General features: G+C 40.4%; 8 non-coding genes across 8 annotated transcripts; all 8 read right to left on the bottom strand.

Moving 5' to 3' along the window:
• Positions 1-1726: 1726 nt before the first annotated feature.
• trnar-ccu (transfer RNA arginine (anticodon CCU)) lies at positions 1727-1799 on the bottom strand. The gene has a single exon. It is a non-coding gene; the product is annotated as a tRNA-Arg (tRNA).
• A 1984-nt stretch (positions 1800-3783) lies between these two features.
• On the bottom strand, positions 3784-3856 carry trnar-ccu (transfer RNA arginine (anticodon CCU)). Its single transcript has one exon. It is a non-coding gene; the product is annotated as a tRNA-Arg (tRNA).
• Positions 3857-5264: 1408 nt separating this feature from the next.
• On the bottom strand, positions 5265-5337 carry trnar-ccu (transfer RNA arginine (anticodon CCU)). The gene has a single exon. It is a non-coding gene; the product is annotated as a tRNA-Arg (tRNA).
• Positions 5338-7320: 1983 nt separating this feature from the next.
• Positions 7321-7393, bottom strand: trnar-ccu (transfer RNA arginine (anticodon CCU)). Its single transcript has one exon. It is a non-coding gene; the product is annotated as a tRNA-Arg (tRNA).
• Positions 7394-8284: 891 nt separating this feature from the next.
• Positions 8285-8357, bottom strand: trnar-ccu (transfer RNA arginine (anticodon CCU)). Its single transcript has one exon. It is a non-coding gene; the product is annotated as a tRNA-Arg (tRNA).
• A 6017-nt stretch (positions 8358-14374) lies between these two features.
• Positions 14375-14447, bottom strand: trnar-ccu (transfer RNA arginine (anticodon CCU)). Its single transcript has one exon. It is a non-coding gene; the product is annotated as a tRNA-Arg (tRNA).
• A 3315-nt stretch (positions 14448-17762) lies between these two features.
• On the bottom strand, positions 17763-17835 carry trnar-ccu (transfer RNA arginine (anticodon CCU)). Its single transcript has one exon. It is a non-coding gene; the product is annotated as a tRNA-Arg (tRNA).
• A 1388-nt stretch (positions 17836-19223) lies between these two features.
• Positions 19224-19296, bottom strand: trnar-ccu (transfer RNA arginine (anticodon CCU)). Its single transcript has one exon. It is a non-coding gene; the product is annotated as a tRNA-Arg (tRNA).
• Between the last annotated feature and the right edge of the window lie 3742 nt (positions 19297-23038).

The raw sequence follows: 23038 nt of genomic DNA on the forward strand, positions 1-23038 counted from the left end.
AATGCTATAAAAAGCTGGTTAGCAGAAAATGTTTTCGATCCATCAACCTCTGGGTTATGAACCCAGCACGCATCCGCTGCACAACTCTGCTTTCAGCCACTTCAGCAAAGACTAAACCTCACAATCCATGGCTTAGGAGAACAGTGTCTTAGGCCACTGGGGATCTTTGTAATCAATATGACCAATACGAACTGATGGAAGAGGTCAAAAAAAATGTATAATGGCACTTACACATGGAATGAAACTACGCATTTTTTAAAAATATTTTTTTGCACTTAAATGCTATAAAAAGCTGTTTAGCAGAAAATGTTTTCGATCCATCGACCTCTGGGTTATGATCCCAGCACACATCCGCTGCACAACTCTGCTTTCAGCCACTTCAGCAAAGACTAAACCTCACAATCCATGGCTTAGGAGGCCAGTGTCTTAGGCCACTGGGGATCTTTGTAATCAATATGACCAATACGAACTGATGGAAGAGGTAAAAAAAAATGTATAATGGCACTTACACATGGAATGACACTACGCATTTTTTTTAAATATTTGTTTGCACTTAAATGCTATAAAAAGCTGGTTAGCAGAAAATGTTTTCGATCCATCAACCTCTGGGTTATGAACCCAGCACGCATCCGCTGCACAACTCTGCTTTCAGCCACTTCAGCAAAGACTAAACCTCATAATCCATGGCTTAGGAGGCCAGTGTCTTAGGCCACTGGGGATATTTGTAATCAATATGACCAATACGAACTGATGGAAGAGGTAAAAAAAAATGTATAATGGCACTTACACATGGAATGAAACTACGCATTTTTTACAAATATTTGTTTGCACTTAAATGCTATAAAAAGCTGGTTAGCAGAAAATGTTTCGATCCATCAACCTCTGGGTTATGAACCCAGCACGCATCCGCTGCACAACTCTGCTTTCAGCCACTTCAGCAAAGACTAAAACCTCACAATCCATGGCTTAGGAGGCCAGTGTCTAATCAATATGACCAATACGAACTGATGGAAGAGGTAAAAAAAAAAAGTATAATGGCACCTACACATGGAATGAAACTACGCATTTAAAAAAAATATTTGTTCGAACTTAAATGCTATAAAAAGCTGGTTAGCAGAAAATGTTTTCGATCCATCAACCTCTGGGTTATGAACCCAGCACACATCCGCTGCACAACTCTGCTTTCAGCCACTTCAGCAAAGACTAAACCTCACAATCCATGGCTTAGGAGGCCAGTGTCTTAGGCCACTGGGGATATTTGTAATCAATATGACCAATACGAACTGATGGAAGAGGTAAAAAAAAATGTATAATGGCACTTACACATGGAATGAAACTACGCATTTTTTACAAATATTTGTTTGCACTTAAATGCTATAAAAAGCTGGTTAGCAGAAAATGTTTTCGATCCATCAACCTCTGGGTTATGAACCCAGCACGCATCCGCTGCACAACTCTGCTTTCAGCCACTTCAGCAAAGACTAAAACCTCACAATCCATGGCTTAGGAGGCCAGTGTCTAATCAATATGACCAATACGAACTGATGGAAGAGGTAAAAAAAAAAAGTATAATGGCACCTACACATGGAATGAAACTACGCATTTAAAAAAAATAATTGTTCGAACTTAAATGCTATAAAAAGCTGGTTAGCAGAAAATGTTTTCGATCCATCAACCTTTGGGTTATGGACACAGCACGCTTCTGCTGGGCCACATTGTTTCCAACCACCCCAGATGGGACTTGAACCCACAATTCCTGGCTTAGGAGGCCAGTGCCTTATCCATTAGGCCACTGGGGCACTGTTTACCATTCACAACCAGTACGAACTAGTTATGGGCCCAGCATGCATCCGCTGCACAACTCTGCTTTCAGCCACTTCAGCAAAGACTAAACCTCACAATCCATGGCTTAGGAGGCCAGTGTCTAATCAATATGACCAATACGAACTGATGGAAGAGGTAAAAAAAAAAAGTATAATGGCACCTACACATGGAATGAAACTACGCATTTAAAAAAAATATTTGTTTGAACTTAAATGCTATAAAAAGCTGGTTAGCAGAAAATGTTTTCGATCCATCAACCTCTGGGTTATGAACCCAGCACGCATCCGCTGCACAACTCTGCTTTCAGCCACTTCAGCAAAGACTAAACCTCACAATCCATGGCTTAGGAGGCCAGTGTCTTAGGCCACTGGGGATCTTTGTAATCAATATGACCAATACGAACTGATGGAAGAGGTCAAAAAAAATGTATAATGGCACTTACACATGGAATGAAACTACGCATTTTTTAAAAATATTTTTTTGCACTTAAATGCTATAAAAAGCTGTTTAGCAGAAAATGTTTTCGATCCATCGACCTCTGGGTTATGATCCCAGCACACATCCGCTGCACAACTCTGCTTTCAGCCACTTCAGCAAAGACTAAACCTCACAATCCATGGCTTAGGAGGCCAGTGTCTTAGGCCACTGGGGATCTTTGTAATCAATATGACCAATACGAACTGATGGAAGAGGTAAAAAAAAAATGTATAATGGCACTTACACATGGAATGACACTACGCATTTTTTTTAAATATTTGTTTGCACTTAAATGCTATAAAAAGCTGGTTAGCAGAAAATGTTTTCGATCCATCAACCTCTGGGTTATGAACCCAGCACGCATCCGCTGCACAACTCTGCTTTCAGCCACTTCAGCAAAGACTAAACCTCATAATCCATGGCTTAGGAGGCCAGTGTCTTAGGCCACTGGGGATATTTGTAATCAATATGACCAATACGAACTGATGGAAGAGGTAAAAAAAAATGTATAATGGCACTTACACATGGAATGAAACTACGCATTTTTTACAAATATTTGTTTGCACTTAAATGCTATAAAAAGCTGGTTAGCAGAAAATGTTTTCGATCCATCAACCTCTGGGTTATGAACCCAGCACGCATCCGCTGCACAACTCTGCTTTCAGCCACTTCAGCAAAGACTAAAACCTCACAATCCATGGCTTAGGAGGCCAGTGTCTAATCAATATGACCAATACGAACTGATGGAAGAGGTAAAAAAAAAAAGTATAATGGCACCTACACATGGAATGAAACTACGCATTTAAAAAAAATATTTGTTCGAACTTAAATGCTATAAAAAGCTGGTTAGCAGAAAATGTTTTCGATCCATCAACCTCTGGGTTATGAACCCAGCACACATCCGCTGCACAACTCTGCTTTCAGCCACTTCAGCAAAGACTAAACCTCATAATCCATGGCTTAGGAGGCCAGTGTCTTAGGCCACTGGGGATCTTTGTAATCAATATGACCAATACGAACTGATGGAAGAGGTAAAAAAAAATGTATAATGGCACTTACACATGGAATGAAACTACGCATTTTTTTAAAATATTTGTTTGCACTTAAATGCTATAAAAAGCTGGTTAGCAGAAAATGTTTTCGATCCATCAACCTCTGGGTTATGGGCCCAGCACGCATCCGCTGCACAACTCTGCTATCAGCCACTTCAGCAAAGACTAAACCTCACAATCCATGGCTTAGGAGGCCAGTGTCTTAGGCCACTGGGGATATTTGTAATCAATATGACCAATACGAACTGATGGAAGAGGTAAAAAAAAAATGTATAATGGCACTTACACATGGAATGAAACTACGCATTTTAAAAAAATATTTGTTCGCACTTAAATTCTATAAAAAGCTGGTTAGCCGAAAATGTTTTCGATCCATCGACCTTTGGGTTATGGACACAGCACGCTTTTGCTGGGCCACACTGTTTCCAACCACCCCAGATGGGACTTGAACCCACAATTCCTGGCTTAGGAGGCCAGTGCCTTATCCATTAGGCCACTGGGGCACTGTCTACCTTTCACAACCAGTACGAACTAGTTATGGGCCCAGCATGCATCCGCTGCACAACTCTGCTTTCAGCCACTTCAGCAAAGACTAAACCTCACAATCCATGGCTTAGGAGGCCAGTGTCTAATCAATATGACCAATACGAACTGATGGAAGAGGTAAAAAAAAAAAGTATAATGGCACCTACACATGGAATGAAACTACGCATTTAAAAAAAATATTTGTTCGAACTTAAATGCTATAAAAAGCTGGTTAGCAGAAAATGTTTTCGATCCATCAACCTCTGGGTTATGAACCCAGCACGCATCCGCTGCACAACTCTGCTTTCAGCCACTTCAGCAAAGACTAAAACCTCACAATCCATGGCTTAGGAGGCCAGTGTCTAATCAATATGACCAATACGAACTGATGGAAGAGGTAAAAAAAAAAAGTATAATGGCACCTACACATGGAATGAAACTACGCATTTAAAAAAAATATTTGTTTGAACTTAAATGCTATAAAAAGCTGGTTAGCAGAAAATGTTTTCGATCCATCAACCTCTGGGTTATGAACCCAGCACGCATCCGCTGCACAACTCTGCTTTCAGCCACTTCAGCAAAGACTAAACCTCACAATCCATGGCTTAGGAGGCCAGTGTCTTAGGCCACTGGGGATATTTGTAATCAATATGACCAATACGAACTGATGGAAGAGGTAAAAAAAAATGTATAATGGCACTTACACATGGAATGAAACTACGCATTTTTTACAAATATTTGTTTGCACTTAAATGCTATAAAAAGCTGGTTAGCAGAAAATGTTTTCGATCCATCAACCTCTGGGTTATGAACCCAGCACGCATCCGCTGCACAACTCTGCTTTCAGCCACTTCAGCAAAGACTAAAACCTCACAATCCATGGCTTAGGAGGCCAGTGTCTAATCAATATGACCAATACGAACTGATGGAAGAGGTAAAAAAAAAAAGTATAATGGCACCTACACATGGAATGAAACTACGCATTTAAAAAAAATAATTGTTCGAACTTAAATGCTATAAAAAGCTGGTTAGCAGAAAATGTTTTCGATCCATCAACCTCTGGGTTATGAACCCAGCACACATCCGCTGCACAACTCTGCTTTCAGCCACTTCAGCAAAGACTAAACCTCACAATCCATGGCTTAGGAGGCCAGTGTCTTAGGCCACTGGGGATATTTGTAATCAATATGACCAATACGAACTGATGGAAGAGGTAAAAAAAAAATGTATAATGGCACTTACACATGGAATGAAACTACGCATTTAAAAAAAATATTTGTTCGCACTTAAATGCTATAAAAAGCTGGTTAGCCGAAAATGTTTTCGATCCATCAACCTTTGGGTTATGGACACAGCACGCTTCTGCTGGGCCACATTGTTTCCAACCACCCCAGATGGGACTTGAACCCACAATTCCTGGCTTAGGAGGCCAGTGCCTTATCCATTAGGCCACTGGGGCACTGTTTACCATTCACAACCAGTACGAACTAGTTATGGGCCCAGCATGCATCCGCTGCACAACTCTGCTTTCAGCCACTTCAGCAAAGACTAAACCTCACAATCCATGGCTTAGGAGGCCAGTGTCTAATCAATATGACCAATACGAACTGATGGAAGAGGTAAAAAAAAAAAGTATAATGGCACCTACACATGGAATGAAACTACGCATTTAAAAAAAATATTTGTTTGAACTTAAATGCTATAAAAAGCTGGTTAGCAGAAAATGTTTTCGATCCATCAACCTCTGGGTTATGAACCCAGCACGCATCCGCTGCACAACTCTGCTTTCAGCCACTTCAGCAAAGACTAAACCTCACAATCCATGGCTTAGGAGGCCAGTGTCTTAGGCCACTGGGGATCTTTGTAATCAATATGACCAATACGAACTGATGGAAGAGGTCAAAAAAAATGTATAATGGCACTTACACATGGAATGAAACTACGCATTTTTTAAAAATATTTTTTTGCACTTAAATGCTATAAAAAGCTGTTTAGCAGAAAATGTTTTCGATCCATCGACCTCTGGGTTATGATCCCAGCACACATCCGCTGCACAACTCTGCTTTCAGCCACTTCAGCAAAGACTAAACCTCACAATCCATGGCTTAGGAGGCCAGTGTCTTAGGCCACTGGGGATCTTTGTAATCAATATGACCAATACGAACTGATGGAAGAGGTAAAAAAAAAATGTATAATGGCACTTACACATGGAATGACACTACGCATTTTTTTTAAATATTTGTTTGCACTTAAATGCTATAAAAAGCTGGTTAGCAGAAAATGTTTTCGATCCATCAACCTCTGGGTTATGAACCCAGCACGCATCCGCTGCACAACTCTGCTTTCAGCCACTTCAGCAAAGACTAAACCTCATAATCCATGGCTTAGGAGGCCAGTGTCTTAGGCCACTGGGGATATTTGTAATCAATATGACCAATACGAACTGATGGAAGAGGTAAAAAAAATGTATAATGGCACTTACACATGGAATGAAACTACGCATTTTTTACAAATATTTGTTTGCACTTAAATGCTATAAAAAGCTGGTTAGCAGAAAATGTTTTCGATCCATCAACCTCTGGGTTATGAACCCAGCACGCATCCGCTGCACAACTCTGCTTTCAGCCACTTCAGCAAAGACTAAAACCTCACAATCCATGGCTTAGGAGGCCAGTGTCTAATCAATATGACCAATACGAACTGATGGAAGAGGTAAAAAAAAAAAGTATAATGGCACCTACACATGGAATGAAACTACGCATTTAAAAAAAATATTTGTTCGAACTTAAATGCTATAAAAAGCTGGTTAGCAGAAAATGTTTTCGATCCATCAACCTCTGGGTTATGAACCCAGCACACATCCGCTGCACAACTCTGCTTTCAGCCACTTCAGCAAAGACTAAACCTCATAATCCATGGCTTAGGAGGCCAGTGTCTTAGGCCACTGGGGATCTTTGTAATCAATATGACCAATACGAACTGATGGAAGAGGCAAAAAAAAATGTAGAATGGCACTTACACATGGAATGAAACTACGCATTTTTTTTAAATATTTGTTTGCACTTAAATGCTATAAAAAGCTGGTTAGCAGAAAATGTTTTCGATCCATCAACCTCTGGGTTATGGGCCCAGCACACATCCGCTGCACAACTCTGCTATCAGCCACTTCAGCAAAGACTAAACCTCACAATCCATGGCTTAGGAGGCCAGTGTCTTAGGCCACTGGGGATATTTGTAATCAATATGACCAATACGAACTGATGGAAGAGGTAAAAAAAAAATGTATAATGGCACTTACACATGGAATGAAACTACGCATTTTAAAAAAATATTTGTTCGCACTTAAATGCTATAAAAAGCTGGTTAGCCAAAAATGTTTTCGATCCATCGACCTTTGGGTCATGGACACAGCACGCTTCTGCTGGGCCACAATGTTTCAAACCACCCCAGATGGGACTTGAACCCACAATTCCTGGCTTAGGAGGCCAGTGCCTTATCCATTAGGCCACTGGGGCACTGTCTACCTTTCACAACCAGTACGAACTGGTTATGGGCCCAGCATGCATCCGCTGCACGACTCTGCTTTCAGCCACTTCAGCAAAGACTAAACCTCACAATCCATGGCTTAGGAGGCCAGTGTCTAATCAATATGACCAATACGAACTGATGGAAGAGGTAAAAAAAAAAAAGTATAATGGCACCTACACATGGAATGAAACTACGCATTTAAAAAAAATATTTGTTCGAACTTAAATGCTATAAAAAGCTGGTTAGCAGAAAATGTTTTCGATCCATCAACCTCTGGGTTATGAACCCAGCACACATCCGCTGCACAACTCTGCTTTCAGCCACTTCAGCAAAGACTAAACCTCACAATCCATGGCTTAGGAGGCCAGTGTCTTAGGCCACTGGGGATCTTTGTAATCAATATGACCAATACGAACTGATGGAAGAGGCAAAAAAAAATGTAGAATGGCACTTACACATGGAATGAAACTACGCATTTTTTTTAAATATTTGTTTGCACTTAAATGCTATAAAAAGCTGGTTAGCAGAAAATGTTTTCGATCCATCAACCTCTGGGTTATGGGCCCAGCACACATCCGCTGCACAACTCTGCTATCAGCCACTTCAGCAAAGACTAAACCTCACAATCCATGGCTTAGGAGGCCAGTGTCTTAGGCCACTGGGGATATTTGTAATCAATATGACCAATACGAACTGATGGAAGAGGTAAAAAAAAAATGTATAATGGCACTTACACATGGAATGAAACTACGCATTTTAAAAAAATATTTGTTCGCACTTAAATGCTATAAAAAGCTGGTTAGCCAAAAATGTTTTCGATCCATCGACCTTTGGGTCATGGACACAGCACGCTTCTGTTGGGCCACAATGTTTCAAACCACCCCAGATGGGACTTGAACCCACAATTCCTGGCTTAGGAGGCCAGTGCCTTATCCATTAGGCCACTGGGGCACTGTCTACCTTTCACAACCAGTACGAACTGGTTATGGGCCCAGCATGCATCCGCTGCACGACTCTGCTTTCAGCCACTTCAGCAAAGACTAAACCTCACAATCCATCGCTTAGGAGGCCAGTGTCTTAGGCCACTGGGGATCTTTGTAATCAATATGACCAATACGAACTGATGGAAAAGGCAAAAAAAAATGTATAATGGCACTTACACATGGAATGAAACTACGCATTTTTTAAAAATATTTGTTTGCACTTAAATGCTATAAAAAGCTGGTTAGCAGAAAATGTTTTCGATCCATCAACCTCTGGGTTATGGGCCCAGCACGCATCCGCTGCACAACTCTGCTATCAGCCACTTCAGCAAAGACTAAACCTCACAATCCATGGCTTAGGAGGCCAGTGTCTTAGGCCACTGGGGATATTTGTAGTCAATATGACCAATACGAACTGATGGAAGAGGTAAAAAAAAAAAGTATAATGGCACCTACACATGGAATGAAACTACGCATTTAAAAAATATATTTGTTCGAACTTAAATGCTATAAAAAGCTGGTTAGCAGAAAATGTTTTCGATCCATCAACCTCTGGGTTATGAACCCAGCACGCATCCGCTGCACAACTCTGCTTTCAGCCACTTCAGCAAAGACTAAAACCCCACAATCCATGGCTTAGGAGGCCAGTGTCTAATCAATATGACCAATACGAACTGATGGAAGAGGTAAAAAAAAAAAGTATAATGGCACCTACACATGGAATGAAACTACGCATTTAAAAAAAATATTTGTTCGAACTGAAATGCTATAAAAGCTGGTTAGCATAAAATGTTTTCGATCCATCAACCTCTGGGTTATGAACCCAGCACGCATCCGCTGCACAACTCTGCTTTCAGCCACTTCAGCAAAGACTAAACCTCACAATCCATGGCTTAGGAGGCCAGTGTCTTAGGCCACTGGGGATCTTTGTAATCAATATGACCAATACGAACTGATGGAAGAGGCAAAAAAAAATGTATAATGGCACTTACACATGGAATGAAACTACGCATTTTTTAAAAATATTTGTTTGCACTTAAATGCTATAAAAAGCTGGTTAGCAGAAAATGTTTTCGATCCATCAACCTCTGGGTTATGAACCCAGCACGCATCCGCTGCACAACTCTGCTTTCAGCCACTTCAGCAAAGACTAAAACCTCACAATCCATGGCTTAGGAGGCCAGTGTCTAATCAATATGACCAATACGAACTGATGGAAGAGGTAAAAAAAAAAGTATAATGGCACCTACACATGGAATGAAACTACGCATTTAAAAAAAATATTTGTTTGAACTGAAATGCTATAAAAAGCTGGTTAGCATAAAATGTTTTTGATCCATCAACCTCTGGGTTATGAACCCAGCACGCATCCGCTGCACAACTCTGCTTTCAGCCACTTCAGCAAAGACTAAACCTCACAATCCATGGCTTAGGAGGCCAGTGTCTAATCAATATGACCAATACGAACTGATGGAAGAGGTAAAAAAAAAAAGTATAATGGCACCTACACATGGAATGAAACTACGCATTTAAAAAAAATATTTGTTCGAACTTAAATGCTATAAAAAGCTGGTTAGCAGAAATTTTTTTCGATCCATCAACCTCTGGGTTATGAACCCAGCACACATCCGCTGCACAACTCTGCTTTCAGCCACTTCAGCAAAGACTAAACCTCACAATCCATGGCTTAGGAGGCCAGTGTCTTAGGCCACTGGGGATCTTTGTAATCAATATGACCAATACGAACTGATGGAAGAGGCAAAAAAAAATGTATAATGGCACTTACACATGGAATGAAACTACGCATTTTTTAAAAATATTTGTTTGCACTTAAATGCTATAAAAAGCTGGTTAGCAGAAAATGTTTTCGATCCATCAACCTCTGGGTTATGGGCCCAGCACGCATCCGCTGCACAACTCTGCTATCAGCCACTTCAGCAAAGACTAAACCTCACAATCCATGGCTTAGGAGGCCAGTGTCTAATCAATATGACCAATACGAACTGATGGAAGAGGTAAAAAAAAAAAAGTATAATGGCACCTACACATGGAATGAAACTACGCATTTAAAAAAAATATTTGTTCGAACTTAAATGCTATAAAAAGCTGGTTAGCAGAATTTTTTTTCGATCCATCAACCTCTGGGTTATGAACCCAGCACACATCCGCTGCACAACTCTGCTTTCAGCCACTTCAGCAAAGACTAAACCTCACAATCCATCGCTTAGGAGGCCAGTGTCTTAGGCCACTGGGGATCTTTGTAATCAATATGACCAATACGAACTGATGGAAAAGGCAAAAAAAAATGTATAATGGCACTTACACATGGAATGAAACTACGCATTTTTTAAAAATATTTGTTTGCACTTAAATGCTATAAAAAGCTGGTTAGCAGAAAATGTTTTCGATCCATCAACCTCTGGGTTATGGGCCCAGCACGCATCCGCTGCACAACTCTGCTATCAGCCACTTCAGCAAAGACTAAACCTCACAATCCATGGCTTAGGAGGCCAGTGTCTTAGGCCACTGGGGATATTTGTAGTCAATATGACCAATACGAACTGATGGAAGAGGTAAAAAAAAAAAGTATAATGGCACCTACACATGGAATGAAACTACGCATTTAAAAAATATATTTGTTCGAACTTAAATGCTATAAAAAGCTGGTTAGCAGAAAATGTTTTCGATCCATCAACCTCTGGGTTATGAACCCAGCACGCATCCGCTGCACAACTCTGCTTTCAGCCACTTCAGCAAAGACTAAAACCTCACAATCCATGGCTTAGGAGGCCAGTGTCTAATCAATATGACCAATACGAACTGATGGAAGAGGTAAAAAAAAAAAGTATAATGGCACCTACACATGGAATGAAACTACGCATTTAAAAAAAATATTTGTTCGAACTGAAATGCTATAAAAGCTGGTTAGCATAAAATGTTTTCGATCCATCAACCTCTGGGTTATGAACCCAGCACGCATCCGCTGCACAACTCTGCTTTCAGCCACTTCAGCAAAGACTAAACCTCACAATCCATGGCTTAGGAGGCCAGTGTCTTAGGCCACTGGGGATCTTTGTAATCAATATGACCAATACGAACTGATGGAAGAGGCAAAAAAAAATGTATAATGGCACTTACACATGGAATGAAACTACGCATTTTTAAAAAATATTTGTTTGCACTTAAATGCTATAAAAAGCTGGTTAGCAGAAAATGTTTTCGATCCATCAACCTCTGGGTTATGAACCCAGCACGCATCCGCTGCACAACTCTGCTTTCAGCCACTTCAGCAAAGACTAAAACCTCACAATCCATGGCTTAGGAGGCCAGTGTCTAATCAATATGACCAATACGAACTGATGGAAGAGGTAAAAAAAAAAGTATAATGGCACCTACACATGGAATGAAACTACGCATTTAAAAAAAATATTTGTTTGAACTGAAATGCTATAAAAAGCTGGTTAGCATAAAATGTTTTTGATCCATCAACCTCTGGGTTATGAACCCAGCACGCATCCGCTGCACAACTCTGCTTTCAGCCACTTCAGCAAAGACTAAACCTCACAATCCATGGCTTAGGAGGCCAGTGTCTAATCAATATGACCAATACGAACTGATGGAAGAGGTAAAAAAAAAAAGTATAATGGCACCTACACATGGAATGAAACTACGCATTTAAAAAAAATATTTGTTCGAACTTAAATGCTATAAAAAGCTGGTTAGCAGAAATTTTTTTCGATCCATCAACCTCTGGGTTATGAACCCAGCACACATCCGCTGCACAACTCTGCTTTCAGCCACTTCAGCAAAGACTAAACCTCACAATCCATGGCTTAGGAGGCCAGTGTCTTAGGCCACTGGGGATCTTTGTAATCAATATGACCAATACGAACTGATGGAAGAGGCAAAAAAAAATGTATAATGGCACTTACACATGGAATGAAACTACGCATTTTTTAAAAATATTTGTTTGCACTTAAATGCTATAAAAAGCTGGTTAGCAGAAAATGTTTTCGATCCATCAACCTCTGGGTTATGGGCCCAGCACGCATCCGCTGCACAACTCTGCTATCAGCCACTTCAGCAAAGACTAAACCTCACAATCCATGGCTTAGGAGGCCAGTGTCTTAGGCCACTGGGGATATTTGTAATCAATATGACCAATACGAACTGATGGAAGAGGTAAAAAAAAAAGTATAATGGCACCTACACATGGAATGAAACTACGCATTTAAAAAAAATATTTGTTCGAACTTAAATGCTATAAAAAGCTGGTTAGCAGAAAATGTTTTCGATCCATCAACCTCTGGGTTATGAACCCAGCACGCATCCGCTGCACAACTCTGCTTTCAGCCACTTCAGCAAGGACTAAAACCTCACAATCCATGGCTTAGGAGGCCAGTGTCTAATCAATATGACCAATACGAACTGATGGAAGAGGTAAAAAAAAAAAGTATAATGGCACCTACACATGGAATGAAACTACGCATTTAAAAAAAATATTTGTTCGAACTGAAATGCTATAAAAAGCTGGTTAGCATAAAATGTTTTCCATCCATCAACCTCTGGGTTATGAACCCAGCACGCATCCGCTGCACAACTCTGCTTTCAGCCACTTCAGCAAAGACTAAACCTCACAATCCATGGCTTAGGAGGCCAGTGTCTTAGGCCACTGGGGATCTTTGTAATCAATATGACCAATACGAACTGATGGAAGAGGCAAAAAAAAATGTATAATGGCACTTACACATGGAATGAAACTACGCATTTTTTAAAAATATTTGTTTGCACTTAAATGCTATAAAAAGCTGGTTAGCAGAAAATGTTTTCGATCCATCAACCTCTGGGTTATGGGCCCAGCACGCATCCGCTGCACAACTCTGCTATCAGCCACTTCAGCAAAGACTAAACCTCACAATCCATGGCTTAGGAGGCCAGTGTCTTAGGCCACTGGGGATATTTGTAATCAATATGACCAATACGAACTGATGGAAGAGGTAAAAAAAAAAAGTATAATGGCACCTACACATGGAATGAAACTACGCATTTAAAAAAAATATTTGTTCGAACTTAAATGCTATAAAAAGCTGGTTAGCAGAAAATGTTTTCGATCCATCAACCTCTGGGTTATGAACCCAGCACGCATCCGCTGCACAACTCTGCTTTCAGCCACTTCAGCAAAGACTAAAACCTCACAATCCATGGCTTAGGAGGCCAGTGTCTAATCAATATGACCAATACGAACTGATGGAAGAGGTAAAAAAAAAAGTATAATGGCACCTACACATGGAATGAAACTACGCATTTAAAAAAAATATTTGTTCGAACTGAAATGCTATAAAAAGCTGGTTAGCATAAAATGTTTTTGATCCATCAACCTCTGGGTTATGAACCCAGCACGCATCCGCTGCACAACTCTGCTTTCAGCCACTTCAGCAAAGACTAAACCTCACAATCCATGGCTTAGGAGGCCAGTGTCTTAGGCCACTGGGGATCTTTGTAATCAATATGACCAATACGAACTGATGGAAGAGGTAAAAAAAAATGTATAATGGCACTTACACATGGAATGAAACTACGCATTTTTTTTAAATATTTGTTTGCACTTAAATGCTATAAAAAGCTGGTTAGCAGAAAATGTTTTCGATCCATCAACCTCTGGGTTATGGGCCCAGCACGCATCCGCTGCACAACTCTGCTATCAGCCACTTCAGCAAAGACTAAACCTCACAATCCATGGCTTAGGAGGCCAGTGTCTTAGGCCACTGGGGATATTTGTAATCAATATGACCAATACGAACTGATGGAAGAGGTAAAAAAAAAATGTATAATGGCACTTACACATGGAATGAAACTACGCATTTAAAAAAAATATTTGTTCGCACTTAAATGCTATAAAAAGCTGGTTAGCCAAAAATGTTTTCGATCCATCGACCTTTGGGTTATGGACACAGCACGCTTCTGCTGGGCCACAATGTTTCCAACCACCCCAGATGGGACTTGAACCCACAATTCCTGGCTTAGGAGGCCAGTGCCTTATCCATTAGGCCACTGGGGCACTGTCTACCTTTCACAACCAGTACGAACTGGTTATGGGCCCAGCATGCATCCGCTGCACAACTCTGCTTTCAGCCACTTCAGCAAAGACTAAACCTCACAATCCATGGCTTAGGAGGCCAGTGTCTAATCAATATGACCAATACGAACTGATGGAAGAGGTAAAAAAAAAAAGTATAATGGCACCTACACATGGAATGAAACTACGCATTTAAAAAAAATATTTGTTCGAACTTAAATGCTATAAAAAGCTGGTTAGCAGAAAATGTTTTCGATCCATCAACCTCTGGGTTATGAACCCAGCACACATCCGCTGCACAACTCTGCTTTCAGCCACTTCAGCAAAGACTAAACCTCACAATCCATGGCTTAGGAGGCCAGTGTCTTAGGCCACTGGGGATCTTTGTAATCAATATGACCAATACGAACTGATGGAAGAGGCAAAAAAAAATGTATAATGGCACTTACACATGGAATGAAACTACGCATTTTTTAAAAATATTTGTTTGCACTTAAATGCTATAAAAAGCTGGTTAGCAGAAAATGTTTTCGATCCATCAACCTCTGGGTTATGAACCCAGCACGCATCCGCTGCACAACTCTGCTTTCAGCCACTTCAGCAAAGACTAAAACCTCACAATCCATGGCTTAGGAGGCCAGTGTCTAATCAATATGACCAATACGAACTGATGGAAGAGGTAAAAAAAAAAGTATAATGGCACCTACACATGGAATGAAACTACGCATTTAAAAAAAATATTTGTTTGAACTGAAATGCTATAAAAAGCTGGTTAGCATAAAATGTTTTTGATCCATCAACCTCTGGGTTATGAACCCAGCACGCATCCGCTGCACAACTCTGCTTTCAGCCACTTCAGCAAAGACTAAACCTCACAATCCATGGCTTAGGAGGCCAGTGTCTAATCAATATGACCAATACGAACTGATGGAAGAGGTAAAAAAAAAAAGTATAATGGCACCTACACATGGAATGAAACTACGCATTTAAAAAAAATATTTGTTCGAACTTAAATGCTATAAAAAGCTGGTTAGCAGAAATTTTTTTCGATCCATCAACCTCTGGGTTATGAACCCAGCACACATCCGCTGCACAACTCTGCTTTCAGCCACTTCAGCAAAGACTAAACCTCACAATCCATGGCTTAGGAGGCCAGTGTCTTAGGCCACTGGGGATCTTTGTAATCAATATGACCAATACGAACTGATGGAAGAGGCAAAAAAAAATGTATAATGGCACTTACACATGGAATGAAACTACGCATTTTTTAAAAATATTTGTTTGCACTTAAATGCTATAAAAAGCTGGTTAGCAGAAAATGTTTTCGATCCATCAACCTCTGGGTTATGGGCCCAGCACGCATCCGCTGCACAACTCTGCTATCAGCCACTTCAGCAAAGACTAAACCTCACAATCCATGGCTTAGGAGGCCAGTGTCTTAGGCCACTGGGGATATTTGTAATCAATATGACCAATACGAACTGATGGAAGAGGTAAAAAAAAAAAGTATAATGGCACCTACACATGGAATGAAACTACGCATTTAAAAAAAATATTTGTTCGAACTTAAATGCTATAAAAAGCTGGTTAGCAGAAAATGTTTTCGATCCATCAACCTCTGGGTTATGAACCCAGCACGCATCCGCTGCACAACTCTGCTTTCAGCCACTTCAGCAAGGACTAAAACCTCACAATCCATGGCTTAGGAGGCCAGTGTCTAATCAATATGACCAATACGAACTGATGGAAGAGGTAAAAAAAAAAAGTATAATGGCACCTACACATGGAATGAAACTACGCATTTAAAAAAAATATTTGTTCGAACTGAAATGCTATAAAAAGCTGGTTAGCATAAAATGTTTTCGATCCATCAACCTCTGGGTTATGAACCCAGCACGCATCCGCTGCACAACTCTGCTTTCAGCCACTTCAGCAAAGACTAAACCTCACAATCCATGGCTTAGGAGGCCAGTGTCTTAGGCCACTGGGGATCTTTGTAATCAATATGACCAATACGAACTGATGGAAGAGGCAAAAAAAAATGTATAATGGCACTTACACATGGAATGAAACTACGCATTTTTTAAAAATATTTGTTTGCACTTAAATGCTATAAAAAGCTGGTTAGCAGAAAATGTTTTCGATCCATCAACCTCTGGGTTATGGGCCCAGCACGCATCCGCTGCACAACTCTGCTATCAGCCACTTCAGCAAAGACTAAACCTCACAATCCATGGCTTAGGAGGCCAGTGTCTTAGGCCACTGGGGATATTTGTAATCAATATGACCAATACGAACTGATGGAAGAGGTAAAAAAAAAAAGTATAATGGCACCTACACATGGAATGAAACTACGCATTTAAAAAAAATATTTGTTCGAACTTAAATGCTATAAAAAGCTGGTTAGCAGAAAATGTTTTCGATCCATCAACCTCTGGGTTATGAACCCAGCACGCATCCGCTGCACAACTCTGCTTTCAGCCACTTCAGCAAAGACTAAAACCTCACAATCCATGGCTTAGGAGGCCAGTGTCTAATCAATATGACCAATACGAACTGATGGAAGAGGTAAAAAAAAAAGTATAATGGCACCTACACATGGAATGAAACTACGCATTTAAAAAAAATATTTGTTCGAACTGAAATGCTATAAAAAGCTGGTTAGCATAAAATGTTTTTGATCCATCAACCTCTGGGTTATGAACCCAGCACGCATCCGCTGCACAACTCTGCTTTCAGCCACTTCAGCAAAGACTAAACCTCACAATCCATGGCTTAGGAGGCCAGTGTCTTAGGCCACTGGGGATCTTTGTAATCAATATGACCAATACGAACTGATGGAAGAGGTAAAAAAAAATGTATAATGGCACTTACACATGGAATGAAACTACGCATTTTTTTTAAATATTTGTTTGCACTTAAATGCTATAAAAAGCTGGTTAGCAGAAAATGTTTTCGATCCATCAACCTCTGGGTTATGGGCCCAGCACGCATCCGCTGCACAACTCTGCTATCAGCCACTTCAGCAAAGACTAAACCTCACAATCCATGGCTTAGGAGGCCAGTGTCTTAGGCCACTGGGGATATTTGTAATCAATATGACCAATACGAACTGATGGAAGAGGTAAAAAAAAAATGTATAATGGCACTTACACATGGAATGAAACTACGCATTTAAAAAAAATATTTGTTCGCACTTAAATGCTATAAAAAGCTGGTTAGCCAAAAATGTTTTCGATCCATCGACCTTTGGGTTATGGACACAGCACGCTTCTGCTGGGCCACAATGTTTCCAACCACCCCAGATGGGACTTGAACCCACAATTCCTGGCTTAGGAGGCCAGTGCCTTATCCATTAGGCCACTGGGGCACTGTCTACCTTTCACAACCAGTACGAACTGGTTATGGGCCCAGCATGCATCCGCTGCACAACTCTGCTTTCAGCCACTTCAGCAAAGACTAAACCTCACAATCCATGGCTTAGGAGGCCAGTGTCTAATCAATATGACCAATACGAACTGATGGAAGAGGTAAAAAAAAAAAGTATAATGGCACCTACACATGGAATGAAACTACGCATTTAAAAAAAATATTTGTTCGAACTTAAATGCTATAAAAAGCTGGTTAGCAGAAAATGTTTTCGATCCATCAACCTCTGGGTTATGAACCCAGCACACATCCGCTGCACAACTCTGCTTTCAGCCACTTCAGCAAAGACTAAACCTCACAATCCATGGCTTAGGAGGCCAGTGTCTAATCAATATGACCAATACGAACTGATGGAAGAGGTAAAAAAAAAAAGTATAATGGCACCTACACATGGAATGAAACTACGCATTTAAAAAAAATATTTGTTCGAACTTAAATGCTATAAAAAGCTGGTTAGCAGAAAATGTTTTCGATCCATTAACCTCTGGGTTATGAACCCAGCACGCATCCACTGCACAACTCTGCTTTCAGCCACTTCAGCAAAGACTAAAACCTCACAATCCATGGCTTAGGAGGCCAGTGTCTAATCAATATGACCAATACGAACTGATGGAAGAGGTAAAAAAAAAAAAGTATAATGGCACCTACACATGGAATGAAACTACGCATTTAAAAAAAATATTTGTTCGAACTTAAATGCTATAAAAAGCTGGTTAGCAGAAAATGTTTTCGATCCATTAACCTCTGGGTTATGAACCCAGCACGCATCCGCTGCACAACTCTGCTTTCAGCCACTTCAGCAAAGACTAAAACCTCGCAATCCATGGCTTAGGAGGCCAGTGTCTAATCAATATGACCAATACGAACTGATGGAAGAGGTAAAAAAAAATGTATAATGGCACTTACACATGGAATGAAACTACGCATTTTTTTTAAATATTTGTTTGCACTTAAATGCTATAAAAAGCTGGTTAGCAGAAAATGTTTTCGATCCATCAACCTCTGGGTTATGGGCCCAGCACGCATCCGCTGCACAACTCTGCTATCAGCCACTTCAGCAAAGACTAAACCTCACAATCCATGGCTTAGGAGGCCAGTGTCTTAGGCCACTGGGGATATTTGTAATCAATATGACCAATACGAACTGATGGAAGAGGTAAAAAAAAAATGTATAATGGCACTTACACATGGAATGAAACTACGCATTTAAAACAAATATTTGTTCGCACTTAAATGCTATAAAAAGCTGGTTAGCCAAAAATGTTTTCGATCCATCGACCTTTGGGTTATGGACACAGCACGCTTCTGCTGGACCACAATGTTTCCAACCACCCCAGATGGGACTTGAACCCACAATTCCTGGCTTAGGAGGCCAGTGCCTTATCCATTAGGCCACTGGGGCACTGTCTACCTTTCACAACCAGTACCAACTGGTTATGGGCCCAGCATGCATCCGCTGCACAACTCTGCTTTCAGCCACTTCAGCAAAGACTAAACCTCACAATCCATGGCTTAGGAGGCCAGTGTCTAATCAATATGACCAATACGAACTGATGGAAGAGGTAAAAAAAAAAAGTATAATGGCACCTACACATGGAATGAAACTACGCATTTAAAAAAAATATTTGTTCGAACTGAAATGCTATAAAAAGCTGGTTAGCAGAAAATGTTTTCGATCCATCAACCTCTGGGTTATGAACCCAGCACGCATCCGCTGCACAACTCTGCTTTCAGCCACTTCAGCAAAGACTAAACCTCACAATCCATGGCTTAGGAGGCCAGTGTCTAATCAATATGACCAATACGAACTGATGGAAGAGGTAAAAAAAAAAAGTATAATGGCACCTACACATGGAATGAAACTACGCATTTAAAAAAAATATTTGTTCGAACTTAAATGCTATAAAAAGCTGGTTAGCAGAAATTTTTTTCGATCCATCAACCTCTGGGTTATGAACCCAGCACACATCCGCTGCACAACTCTGCTTTCAGCCACTTCAGCAAAGACTAAACCTCACAATCCATGGCTTAGGAGGCCAGTGTCTTAGGCCACCGGGGATCTTTGTAATCAATATGACCAATACGAACTGATGGAAGAGGCAAAAAAAAATGTATAATGGCACTTACACATGGAATGAAACTACGCATTTTTTAAAAATATTTGTTTGCACTTAAATGCTATAAAAAGCTGGTTAGCAGAAAATGTTTTCGATCCATCAACCTCTGGGTTATGGGCCCAGCACGCATCCGCTGCACAACTCTGCTATCAGCCACTTCAGCAAAGACTAAACCTCACAATCCATGGCTTAGGAGGCCAGTGTCTTAGGCCACTGGGGATATTTGTAATCAATATGACCAATACGAACTGATGGAAGAGGTAAAAAAAAAAAGTATAATGGCACCTACACATGGAATGAAACTACGCATTTAAAAAAAATATTTGTTCGAACTTAAATGCTATAAAAAGCTGGTTAGCAGAAAATGTTTTCGATCCATCAACCTCTGGGTTATGAACCCAGCACGCATCCGCTGCACAACTCTGCTTTCAGCCACTTCAGCAAGGACTAAAACCTCACAATCCATGGCTTAGGAGGCCAGTGTCTAATCAATATGACCAATACGAACTGATGGAAGAGGTAAAAAAAAAAAGTATAATGGCACCTACACATGGAATGAAACTACGCATTTAAAAAAAATATTTGTTCGAACTGAAATGCTATAAAAAGCTGGTTAGCATAAAATGTTTTCGATCCATCAACCTCTGGGTTATGAACCCAGCACGCATCCGCTGCACAACTCTGCTTTCAGCCACTTCAGCAAAGACTAAACCTCACAATCCATGGCTTAGGAGGCCAGTGTCTTAGGCCACTGGGGATCTTTGTAATCAATATGACCAATACGAACTGATGGAAGAGGCAAAAAAAAATGTATAATGGCACTTACACATGGAATGAAACTACGCATTTTTTAAAAATATTTGTTTGCACTTAAATGCTATAAAAAGCTGGTTAGCAGAAAATGTTTTCGATCCATCAACCTCTGGGTTATGGGCCCAGCACGCATCCGCTGCACAACTCTGCTATCAGCCACTTCAGCAAAGACTAAACCTCACAATCCATGGCTTAGGAGGCCAGTGTCTTAGGCCACTGGGGATATTTGTAATCAATATGACCAATACGAACTGATGGAAGAGGTAAAAAAAAAAAGTATAATGGCACCTACACATGGAATGAAACTACGCATTTAAAAAAAATATTTGTTCGAACTTAAATGCTATAAAAAGCTGGTTAGCAGAAAATGTTTTCGATCCATCAACCTCTGGGTTATGAACCCAGCACGCATCCGCTGCACAACTCTGCTTTCAGCCACTTCAGCAAAGACTAAAACCTCACAATCCATGGCTTAGGAGGCCAGTGTCTAATCAATATGACCAATACGAACTGATGGAAGAGGTAAAAAAAAAAGTATAATGGCACCTACACATGGAATGAAACTACGCATTTAAAAAAAATATTTGTTCGAACTGAAATGCTATAAAAAGCTGGTTAGCATAAAATGTTTTTGATCCATCAACCTCTGGGTTATGAACCCAGCACGCATCCGCTGCACAACTCTGCTTTCAGCCACTTCAGCAAAGACTAAACCTCACAATCCATGGCTTAGGAGGCCAGTGTCTTAGGCCACTGGGGATCTTTGTAATCAATATGACCAATACGAACTGATGGAAGAGGTAAAAAAAAATGTATAATGGCACTTACACATGGAATGAAACTACGCATTTTTTTAAAATATTTGTTTGCACTTAAATGCTATAAAAAGCTGGTTAGCAGAAAATGTTTTCGATCCATCAACCTCTGGGTTATGGGTTATGGCCACTTCAGCCCAGCACGCATCAATATGCTGCACAATGGAATCTGCTTTCAGCCACTTAAATGCAGCTGGTTAGCCAAAAATGTTTTCGATCAAAGGACACAGCACTTCTGCTGGGCCACAATGTTTCCTCACAATCCATGGCTTAGGAGGCCAGTGTCCATTAGGCATTAGGCCACTGGGGCACTGTCTACGCATTTCACAACCAGTACGAACTGGTTATGGGCCCAGCACGCATCCGCTGCACAACTCTGCTTTCAGCCACTTCAGCAAAGACTAAACCTCACAATCCATGGCTTAGGAGGCCAGTGTCTAATCAATATGACCAATACGAACTGATGGAAGAGGTAAAAAAAAAAAAGTATAATGGCACCTACACATGGAATGAAACTACGCATTTAAAAAAAATATTTGTTCGAACTTAAATGCTATAAAAAGCTGGTTAGCAGAAAATGTTTTCGATCCATCAACCTCTGGGTTATGAACCCAGCACACATCCGCTGCACAACTCTGCTTTCAGCCACTTCAGCAAAGACTAAACCTCACAATCCATGGCTTAGGAGGCCAGTGTCTTAGGCCACTGGGGATCTTTGTAATCAATATGACCAATACGAACTGATGGAAGAGGCAAAAAAAAATGTATAATGGCACTTACACATGGAATGAAACTACGCATTTTTTAAAAATATTTGTTTGCACTTAAATGCTATAAAAAGCTGGTTAGCAGAAAATGTTTTCGATCCATCAACCTCTGGGTTATGGGCCCAGCACGCATCCGCTGCACAACTCTGCTATCAGCCACTTCAGCAAAGACTAAACCTCACAATCCATGGCTTAGGAGGCCAGTGTCTTAGGCCACTGGGGATATTTGTAATCAATATGACCAATACGAACTGATGGAAGAGGTAAAAAAAAAAAGTATAATGGCACCTACACATGGAATGAAACTACGCATTTAAAAAAAATATTTGTTCGAACTTAAATGCTATAAAAAGCTGGTTAGCAGAAAATGTTTTCGATCCATCAACCTCTGGGTTATGAACCCAGCACGCATCCGCTGCACAACTCTGCTTTCAGCCACTTCAGCAAAGACTAAAACCTCACAATCCATGGCTTAGGAGGCCAGTGTCTAATCAATATGACCAATACGAACTGATGGAAGAGGTAAAAAAAAAAAGTATAATGGCACCTACACATGGAATGAAACTACGCATTTAAAAAAAATATTTGTTCGAACTTAAATGCTATAAAAAGCTGGTTAGCAGAAAATGTTT

Source organism: Oncorhynchus clarkii, chromosome 7 (assembly GCF_045791955.1).
Source record: "Oncorhynchus clarkii lewisi isolate Uvic-CL-2024 chromosome 7, UVic_Ocla_1.0, whole genome shotgun sequence".
Lineage (NCBI taxonomy): Eukaryota > Metazoa > Chordata > Actinopteri > Salmoniformes > Salmonidae > Oncorhynchus > Oncorhynchus clarkii.